General features: G+C 53.5%; 1 non-coding gene across 1 annotated transcript; it reads left to right on the top strand.

Moving 5' to 3' along the window:
• The first annotated feature begins 7,938 nt into the window (after positions 1 to 7,938).
• TRNAS-AGA (transfer RNA serine (anticodon AGA)) lies at positions 7,939 to 8,020 on the top strand. The gene has a single exon. It is a non-coding gene; the product is annotated as a tRNA-Ser (tRNA).
• Positions 8,021 to 9,779: the final 1,759 nt, after the last annotated feature.

Below are 9,779 nucleotides of genomic sequence, written 5' to 3'. Positions count from 1 at the left end.
TTGCGCATCTATTCTTAGTCACGTTCACGCAGAAGAACACGGCTCAGCATGAGCGTTACAAACTGAAACTGACAGAATTTTTCATGTGCCTTGCGCCAAAGGTGCGAGGAGACATTCGTCGCAAGTGCCTTTGTTCGATCCCAGTGCATGTCACAAACTCAAACATGATGTGTGACCGAGTTCACGCTAACTGTTTGCACTTGCCGTATTTGTGACTCCAGCTCGATGGAGAAGCATCAAAAATAAAAAAAATACCGCAGCAGCTTAGTATGTTCTCATGACTCTTCGCGCTTCCTCTATCACTAGGATTGATAGCATGCAACCTCCGAAGTGGCATTTGGAAGCCTCTGTACGAGTTGCACCGCTATTTACCTCCAGAAGTGGAAGCAGCGCTTTTTCACGGCCTCTCGGTCTCGTGAAACTTTGTATCTGAAGACGATGTCTCCTTGAGAGTCGTGCCGCGCCCGAATGTAGGCTCCCTAGCTACCCTAGCCACGCTCGGTGCTGCCTCGATGCGCATTCCCACCGGCAGGGATGGTGCGATAAAAAAATCTCTACTAAATGCACCAGAGCAGAAGTTCAAAATAGCGAGAGAGTGGCCAGGGAGCCAACCTGAAAACTTCATTGTGAAACGGGGTCATTGTCACCCAACTTCACGCGCTTTTGCGTGGAGTTCCCAGTCACCCTTAGAGCGTGTCGGGGTAATTGTCTCGGTCTCAAAGGAGATGCCCTCGACTCAGCGTGGCAAGCTCAGCGGAGACCGCCTACCAAGTGACAAGAGGTTTTTGGTCGTTTGGTACCCAGCTTTGCCGGTCGCAAGCCAGAGAATGGGTCGCAGCCAAAGGTTCCCAAACAAAATAATGTTTATACAGCAATGAGACGATACAGAGGATCTCACAATCACTAGTACAAACACAAAGTGATTAACAAAACAATGCAACTCGTGCAAAGTTAAACTCGAGAGAGAATACAATACACAGGTAATATTGTACCTAAAGTGCACTAACACAAGAGAGAGAGGCAAACAAACAAAACACAATTTGTTCAACGGGCACTGCGACAGACCGACGACCAGAGGTCCACGTCGATGCTGTCATGCAGATTGGCGCACGTTGCCTCATTGGTCCGTGGACGGCCGAGTGGTGTTCTCCCGGGAATGAAGCGGGCGCGCTTCTCCGAAGCTTAAACGGCGGCTTGGACTAGCCTGACAGCGGTCAACGCCCTTATATAGGCTTTGTCCGCGTCTGTTTGTTCTACGCGCCAGAGCAGGCGCGCACATAAACGTAGTGTCGGTCGTGCAGTCCCCTTTTCCTTCTCGCCCCTGCCGCGCGTCCTCATTGGTCAAAAGCCGGGAGTCGCTTCAGGGAGCTTCTCGTAATTTCTGGCGTGGCGCCGCCGCCGACGTGCGAGTGAAGAGCGGGGAGGGCATATCTTAGCGCACGCAACGCTACGCCCTTCCCCCCGGTTAGCAGTAGAAGGGACTCCGACGTTCTACAGAAATCGGTGTCGTGGCTGACTCATTCCTTCCGGCGAGCGGTGGCGGAGGGGGCAGCCTCCCACACAGAAGGCTAGTCGCCCTCCAGGGGTTTTCTCCGCCCCCGTTTTACGACCGCGCTGGCGAAGTGCGTCCGCGCGGCGATGATTTTGTTTCTTCGTTTAAAAAATGCACCGATTTTTGTGACAGTCGTCAAGTGGCCAATTTGGCGCAAAGTAGCCACCAACGGCATCCCTGACCGCCGTGGTTCTGCATGCCGAATGCGAACGAACCCAGCATTCGCGTTTACTTTAGCGCCACAACGCAGGAGAGGTAAGAAACGTTTAGTAATGGAGCACGCCACAGCGAGAACTGATATGACACGGCAGCCCAAACGGATGGTTTGGTTTATCGGGTTTAACGTTCCAAAGCGACTCAGGTTATGAGGGATGCCGCAGTGAAGGGATCCGGATAATTCTGTCCACCTGCGCTTCTTTAACGTCCACTGACATAATAACACAGCACACGGACTTCTAGCATTTCGTTTCCATCCAAGTGCCACCGGCACGGCCGGCATCGAACCCGCATCTTTATAGGGTCTGCAGCCGAGCACCATAACCACTGTGCCACCGCGGCGGCTCACGCGCAAGTGGAGTGGGGCAGAAAGAGAAAGAAGTGGAGCAGACAGCGCGACGACTCGAAGGGTGGCTGACAAGAGCCCGTTTTATGCTGATGTGTTCAAGAAAATACTTTGGAAAAGAGAGCGAATGCACAACAGGGCATTGAAACGGACAATAATGCGAGCGGAGCATCAGCGCTAAACATCAGCGGGCGCACGGGGAGCTGCGAGTCAGCTTAGCGGTGGAGCTGCCAGTTCGAGAAATACAGCGCAGAATGGGCAAAAATGCGGCCCCTATTCATTGGTCCGTTAATATTTTGCAAGCAGGGCACTATAATGACCTCTTTGCCAGACATACGTCAGAGTGAAGCCTAGAATCAGGAAGTGATCTTACTATGGGTCGACGACAACGAATGCGGCGTTTCAAAGCCAGCGTCGTGCGTTGAGGAGTGACACAGACGCGAAGGAAGACAGCGAAAAGCGTCCTGTTCGCACGTGTGTATTCCAGACACCGTCGCGATTTAACACTAATGCGGTAAAAGTAGCGGACGACGCATGCCCACTTTATAGCAAGTCTATGCAGCAACAGCACTTTCAACGGGACTCTTGACCTTTTCAGGATGTCAGCCGCCGCGGTGGCTCAGTGGTTATGGTGCTCGGCTGCTGACCCGAAAGTCGCGGGTTCGATCCCGGCCGCGGCGGTTGAATTTCTTTGGAGGAGAAATTCTAGAGGCCCGTGTACTGTGCGATGTCAGTGCACGTTAAAGAACCCCAGGTGGTCGAAATTTCCGGAGCCCTCCACTACGGCGTCTCTCATAGCCTTAGTCGCTTTGGGACGTTAAACCCCTTAAACCAACCAACCTTTTCAGGATGTCTGGGCTACACGTCGCAACATCCAACGCAGGCGCGTAGCCGCTGACCGCGGCCTGAGCAATGTGCTGACCTGTTGCAGATTCCCTGGACGTTTCCTGGCTAATAAACGCAGGTGCACCTGAGCTTTTCTTGTCTCGTCTCCACAACGCGTAGCTGCATTCTTCACTGAAGCGGGCACCCGTATTAACTGCGCAGAAATACGTGCATTGGACGGACATGGTACCTTCCATACGCAGCGCGCGTGAATCCCTACCCAATCACCAGTAAAAACACTACCCGATTCCCGTCTCAAATATTCCCCTCCCTCCCCCCTCATAAATTCCTGTGCCAGGCTGAGTAAGTTATTTGGCGTCGATTACGAACGAGCACTATACACTCCCCTTACCTTAATTCCCTAATTCATCCAGGCTACTCTTCACACCATGTGGTCGCTGCTCGAGCCCGCCAGCAGACTTTATTAACATATATTGTAATTGCCCCAACAACCCTACTCCCCCCTTTGAGGGGCTGAGCAACAGGAGCGATGGGAGGCTGCTTTTCGCAGCTCTGGCTGGAAGATCAAATTCCGATCGTGCCGTGGGCCATGGGGGACGCGAAGTCCAGACTTTCGGCCACCTTAAGCGGCCTGAGGGCCCACCGTATTCCTCTTCCACAACCCGACCCCCCTTAACCTGACCCACTTATTGGAATCAATAAAGTTTTTTCCTCCTCCTTGGACGCCGCCGTTTCATACCCTCCAGCATCAAGTTTCAGCGGAGCAAAACGCCAACTGGATTTTTGGCGACTAACACCAGTAGGTTACAGATTAGTTGCGCAACAAGGTATTAAAAGCGTTTGCGTTTATGGCGACAGTAATTGTTGTTGTTTCACACAACAAGGTTCTTTACCGCCTTTTCTTCCTTTGCACCATTGGTGCCCCGTCGGAGACGGCTTGTTATGTCTTGAAGGCTGAAGGTCTATAGGAGACGATACTCGGCAACAACTGATTGGATTGGATTGGAGTAAACTTTATTTGTGCCTGCAGTTGGGCGCTCGCGCGCCCCGACGAGGTCCTACGTCGTCTACGAGGCTGCCGTTACTCGGCGCGGATCTCCGCTCGCCGTTCCGAATTTGCAGGGGATATACCTTGAAGCTTTATGTACAATATTTTACATATGTATATACATACAATGTTGAGCAGTGAGCACAACAGCAACATGGAACTGGCTAACATTTAAGGGAGGCCCCTACTCGGCATAGCCGAAGATGCGTTACATCTATCTCCGTAGCCCAGAGCCCCTTTTTCGGGCTCCGGTACCCAGTTTTAAAGACACATGGGCCCGACCCACATTCATCAGCATCCAATCGTGTCAAACCCTTAACACAATTGGTTTTTAGCCGTGTGGCCCGCCCTACAACTTCCTTAAGGCACGTAACCCTCTCTCAAATGTACATATTGTAAAAAAGGCATCATTTTCACTTAAAACATAGCACATTCCGAGAATTCACACATACGGATTGGCCCCCTGGGTTACGTGCTACGTCCCACACTTCCACAGTATTACACAAACTCTCTCCCCTATGAAATACAAAGCAAAACACATAAAACAGCATGTTAAAACACTTCCACGGGTACGTCTGTCTCCCCAGTACCCGTGACCTTGACGATTCCCGGAACTAGGGCAATTATCGGCCCCCACCCCAGCTGCGACCGTCGCGAACAACACCCGGTAGCGCAGAACCACTTTCCGACCCGAGTCGGATCACAATGGCCTGCCGACCCCACCAGCCGTCCTCCGGGGTCCGAGCGGCGTTGTAACTCAAGTGGCCGTCACTTTCCCCAATTAAGCAGGTGGCTGTGTTCGTTCTGTCCGGTGGCGTCTTCTGCGCGCGCCCGTTTCTTGAGACCGAGTTGTCTAGCCTCGGGGCCATACCAGACGCCAGCCAGTTGCACTGTCGACCACAACTCCCATTCATCCGGACGCGCCCGGCCCCGCTTCGTCTAGCAGGGTTCTCTTTTCAAAAGAAAAGCTGTCGAACCTCCGAACGAAGCGTTCGAATCTTAATTGGGCCGCAAGTGCTGTTTGTCACACCTCCTCCTCGTGTCCTCCTCCTCCTCGTGTCTTCCCAGAAGGGGACAAAGGGAGTCATTGGGTGCGCCGGCCGCTCCCTCCCTGCCTGCTGCTAGCTGCTGTCTGCCTTGCGCGCCACCCGCTGCCGCCCCCTGGGGCCTCCGGCGGCGACAGGACCCAGAAAAAAAAGGCGGTCGTTCATAATTGCCACCAAAACGAAGGCAAACTGCCTTCCTCCCCATTTAGGTCTCACACAATACGCCGGGTGCCGGCGATCGTCGCAAACGCCTTCTTGGGATCGGCAAAAGCCTACTGATCCCTTACAGTGACATTTACTATGGCAAGTTGTGAATTGTCAGTCTGTAATGTCCCGTGGCTACACATTAGCTATGAAAGGCGCCTTGTGGATGGGTCTGGGTCAATGTGGACCACAGGGAGTTCTTAACCTGCGCTGACGTCGCACAGCTGAGGGGCATCTTCTGCGCTGCACCTCCATCGAAAACGTCAGCCTGTGCGACGAGGATTGAATCCGGGACTTCCAACTCCGTGCGAAAGTCCTCTGTGCTATTAGTGGTGGTTCTTGTTGGGGGGTGAAGATTGATCGTGCAGTGCTTGCTGCTGTCTCCTATGAAGGGTCACGCTCGCTGCACTGCACTGAGAAGGGGAATGGGAATGAAAGAGATAGGGTAGAGCACGGGTCGGGACGTAACGAAGGCGGAGAGGGAGTGGAACACATCGGCGCAGAAGCACACGCCAAGGGACCCCCTGAGCTAAGCCCACCACGTCAGCGGCTGCGGGCAGGGTACCTGCGCGAGGTCGAAAAGTCAGGGGGGGGCCGCGAAGCGGCAGCGGGCACGAGATGCGCGCACTGAGCGAAAAGTGAACGTATGCCGCGAGGCGGCAGCGGGGTGAGAGTCCTCGTCCGACGCGCGGACCCGTGGGAGCGGCGGGCCAATAGTTGAGGGGATGCTTCGATCCAAGGATGCCAGGAAAATGCGCGCAGAAGGGACAGCGAAAGTAGAGGTGACTCAAAGTTTGCACAGGGCAAATTTGAGTTGCGGGCTTCTCGTGTGGGAGCGCGCTTTCTGTGGGGCGGTGTTCAATCACCATGGAAGGCATAGCAAAGTTGTGGGCACAAGAGACGCCGCGAGAGGCCCGCTTCATCGATGACACGGACCAGCGCTCGAAGCGCACCACGCGTTTTGTGGCGAGTGGCGTTGGGGAACACAAGTTCGCCGATGGTATCGCAGGGAAGTCCGAGCTCCCTGTAGGAAGCGAGCATGATTAGTCTCTCACTGTTGTAAGCGGGGCAGTGACATGCACAAGAGATGCTCTACTGTTTCTGTTGAACCACAGTCCTCGCACAGTGCGTTGGCTTGGCCCATGACGCGATTGCGGCGCTCAGCCGTTCTAACACAGCCAATTCTCAGGCGGAGGAGAAGGGCAAGGGCATTGCGACCAAAGTCAAGGAAAGGAATTGGCCGGGGCGCGTTGCCCGAGGCGACACGGGGATCGGGATGACACGTGTTCGCTTTGCACCGGATCATGCGTCGTGCGGCGTCGAAGGCTGTGATGTCTTTGCACACGGGCACTGAGGGGTTGTCATGTGCTGACTTGGCAAGACGATCGGCTTCGTCATTGCCGCACACACCCACGTGAGAGGGGATCCACTGGATCACAACGTCGCAGCCACGCGCACAGAGGAGACAAAATTTATGGTAGAAGCACTGCACACAACTCGCGTTGCTTTCAGGTCGCTGCATTTGCGTAAGAGCGGCACGAGAGTCACACATAATTTCGACCAGGGTGGATGTTTGGGCGAGTTGGTTGCTCATGATGAAAAACTGTAGCGCTCGAGACGAGGACACAACGCATGCTGGCGGATGTGTTGTGTTGTGTTGTCGTCTTCGTTGTGTCCTCGTCTCGAGCGCTATAGTTTTTTATAATTGCGACGTCGGTGAGCTCTGTGTGTTCCGAGATGATGTCGGCTGTCAGGTGGAGTCCAGCGATTTCGGCAGTGGTGGATGAGGAGAAATGGCGTATACGGCACTGCCTCTCAACACCCGAAGCGGGGACGACGCATGCAGCGGTGGCAGAGTTCCTGTTAGCAGAAACGGAGCCGTCTGTGTACAGATGAACTCGCGCGCTGTAGTCAAAGTCAATGCGCTGTGCGGTTTCCTGTCGAACTGCACAGGTTGAAGTGGTGCGTTTGGCTCGAATTCCTGGTATGGTGAGCTCGATGCGAAGGTTAAGTGCTGGATGCGGTGGTGGGAACGGAGGCGCAGCAAGGGAGTCAGCCCCAACGATGAGATCAAAGTCACGTAAAGCTTGCGCCATGCGTGACTGTGACGCGGCGCGGATGTCGTTAAGAAGTTGTTGGGTGCCAGGCGCTCGGTGGTGACGTTCAAGGTGGTTGAGCGCGGTTCGTTCCGCTCGGAGTGAAACAGGCCACACACGAAGTTCGGCATAGGTCGGGCCAATTTACGAGCTTCGGGGTAGGCACGCAAAGCGTCGCATGGCGATGCGCTGATCAGTGTCAAGGGTCTTCCACTGATTAGGGCGTAGGCGGATTAGCGGGAGCGCGTAGAGAATGCGTGCAGTGGCGATACCTTCATACAGGCGAAGTGGGAGGGTGGGTGTTACGCCCTCTCCACGAGCGAGTAGGCGAGATGCCATGGCTGCTACGCGCTTGTGAGCGTTGCGGAAATCTCCGACTGCGGCATTGAATGCCAGCTTCCTGTCGATGCTGAGTCCCAGGTATTTGCCGCTAGCTTGCCAGGGCAAAGGTGCTCCCTGTAGTTGCAGGGGTTGTGTGAGCTTGATGCCAGCGCCGCGAGTAAACACTATGATGAAGAGAGCCAATTGGTTGTTGCTTGCGACTTTGTTCTAATTTATTCCTGTAAAATCGTTACGAAAGGGCTGCAGTCGTGGCCGAGCGGTTAAGGCGACGGACTAGAAATCCGTTGGGGTCTCCCCACGCAGGTTCGAATCCTGCCGACTGCGTTTTTATTTTTTTTGTGTATATTTTTACGTTTTTTTTACTAATGATAGTGCCTACACGCTAACCGAGAGCATTCTGGAGGATATTATGCTGACTTCTTGCGCTTGTTTCAAATCCACAGCTGCAACAATAACTGATTACATTGTGGCGCCATCTGATGTAATCAACATGAACCATGTATGTCGACCGTGGCCTCCGCGATTATGCGCGCCGTTGCTCTGCCGGAGCTGATCTCAGAGGCCACGACCGACAAACCAGCCTATCCTATTTGAGCTAGAAGCGGCCAAATAGTTGAACGGTAGGCACTATACTGTAAAAACAGTAATATAGTATTTGCGAATTAACCAATCTATGGGGCACCTGGCGGCGCAGGCAAGCAACGAAGAGTGGATGTCCAGTAGCAGACGCCCCTAGCCAGCCTGACCGCGACACGTTAGCATAACGCTCATAAAACCGCAAAAACCGAATAAAGCGAACGGGAAGCGAAATCTGCACCGTTCCGCAGTCCGTGCAACGCAGTGACACATCATTTCATAAATCTCGTTCGTGCTGTAACGATCGGCGACGGATGATTGGCCGTATTGCGATTTTACGCGTATCTAGAAAAAGTAACATCGACAGTACTATTTTCGCCAGTTATGCTGGTACGATTTCGTCTTTCCTATTGTCGACTATCACCTCTTAAAGTTACTGAGGTGTGAAAGCCTTGCGCAGCTGTTATCCTCGTACTCACATTTGCTATTGCAACGTCGACCCGCGTAAACGAATGCAACTGGGATCAGTGCGTACCTCAAGCTCGTATTGTCAAGTTATAGCTACCGCTAAATGAGCGCAGGGGAGCAATCTACGACCGTAGGCTTTTTTCGCCGCATCTCTTAAAAGGGAAGACACAGGACAGAGGAGCGTACAACACAGGTGCCCTGTTGCAATCTCCTTTACCCTGTGTTTTCACTGTTCCCTTTTGTTGTGTTTTTGGATAAAGTAACAGCAATCTTTATTCACATGGGTTGCATGTTACTACACGGGGCCGGCGTCTGGCCGTACACACACACTACTTGCTGGGGCGCTCGGGGCAGTGGCGCCGTCTCGTGCCACGCACTCAATACACGCACACACAGGCGCTTGGGTGGTGGCGCCGTTCTTGCCACGCACTCAATACACATACACAGCACTCTTCCTTCCTTAAGAAGGTTATCGGTAAAGTAGGGGCGGGCTTGCGAACAGTTCTAGTTGAACGTCTCACAGATGGCATCGCCGCAGCCTCCAAGGTGCTTGCGGTGCTGGCTACGTCTTCCTCGATGCTTGCAGGTGTACCCGCTGCACTTGTTGCTGGAGTGGCCAAGTGCTTTTTCACTTGGTTGTTGTGACGGCGTGGAAGTTCCGTTTGTTTCATCAACTTCGCCCAACCACCATTTAGCTCCTCTGCCGAAATTGCGAACTGCAACCCTGTCACCTTTCTTGTATTTCGGTCCCTTTTTCGTCTCTCCGCAATGCCTCTTGGATTCTGTCAGCAACTGCTCGGGTGCACTCTCTTCCTCCCTTCTAGTAATGCAAAGATCCAGCTTTGCTTTCATTGGGTATGCCAACATCAGCTCTGATGGTGACTCCATTTGGGCGGGGTGCTCTACGGTACATAAGCAACCATCTCGCTAGCCGGAGATTGAGATCTACACCCATGGTTTTCTTGAGGCCGTCCTTTACAGTTCGAACAGCTCGCTCAGCCAAACCATTTGATGCCGGATGGAAAGGAGCTGTCCGTAG

This window comes from Amblyomma mixtum, chromosome 3, assembly GCF_055824585.1.
Source record: "Amblyomma mixtum isolate Tamu chromosome 3, ASM5582458v1, whole genome shotgun sequence".
Lineage (NCBI taxonomy): Eukaryota > Metazoa > Arthropoda > Arachnida > Ixodida > Ixodidae > Amblyomma > Amblyomma mixtum.
Note: the sequence above shows the minus strand (reverse complement) of the source record. Positions and strands in the feature narration are given on the sequence as shown.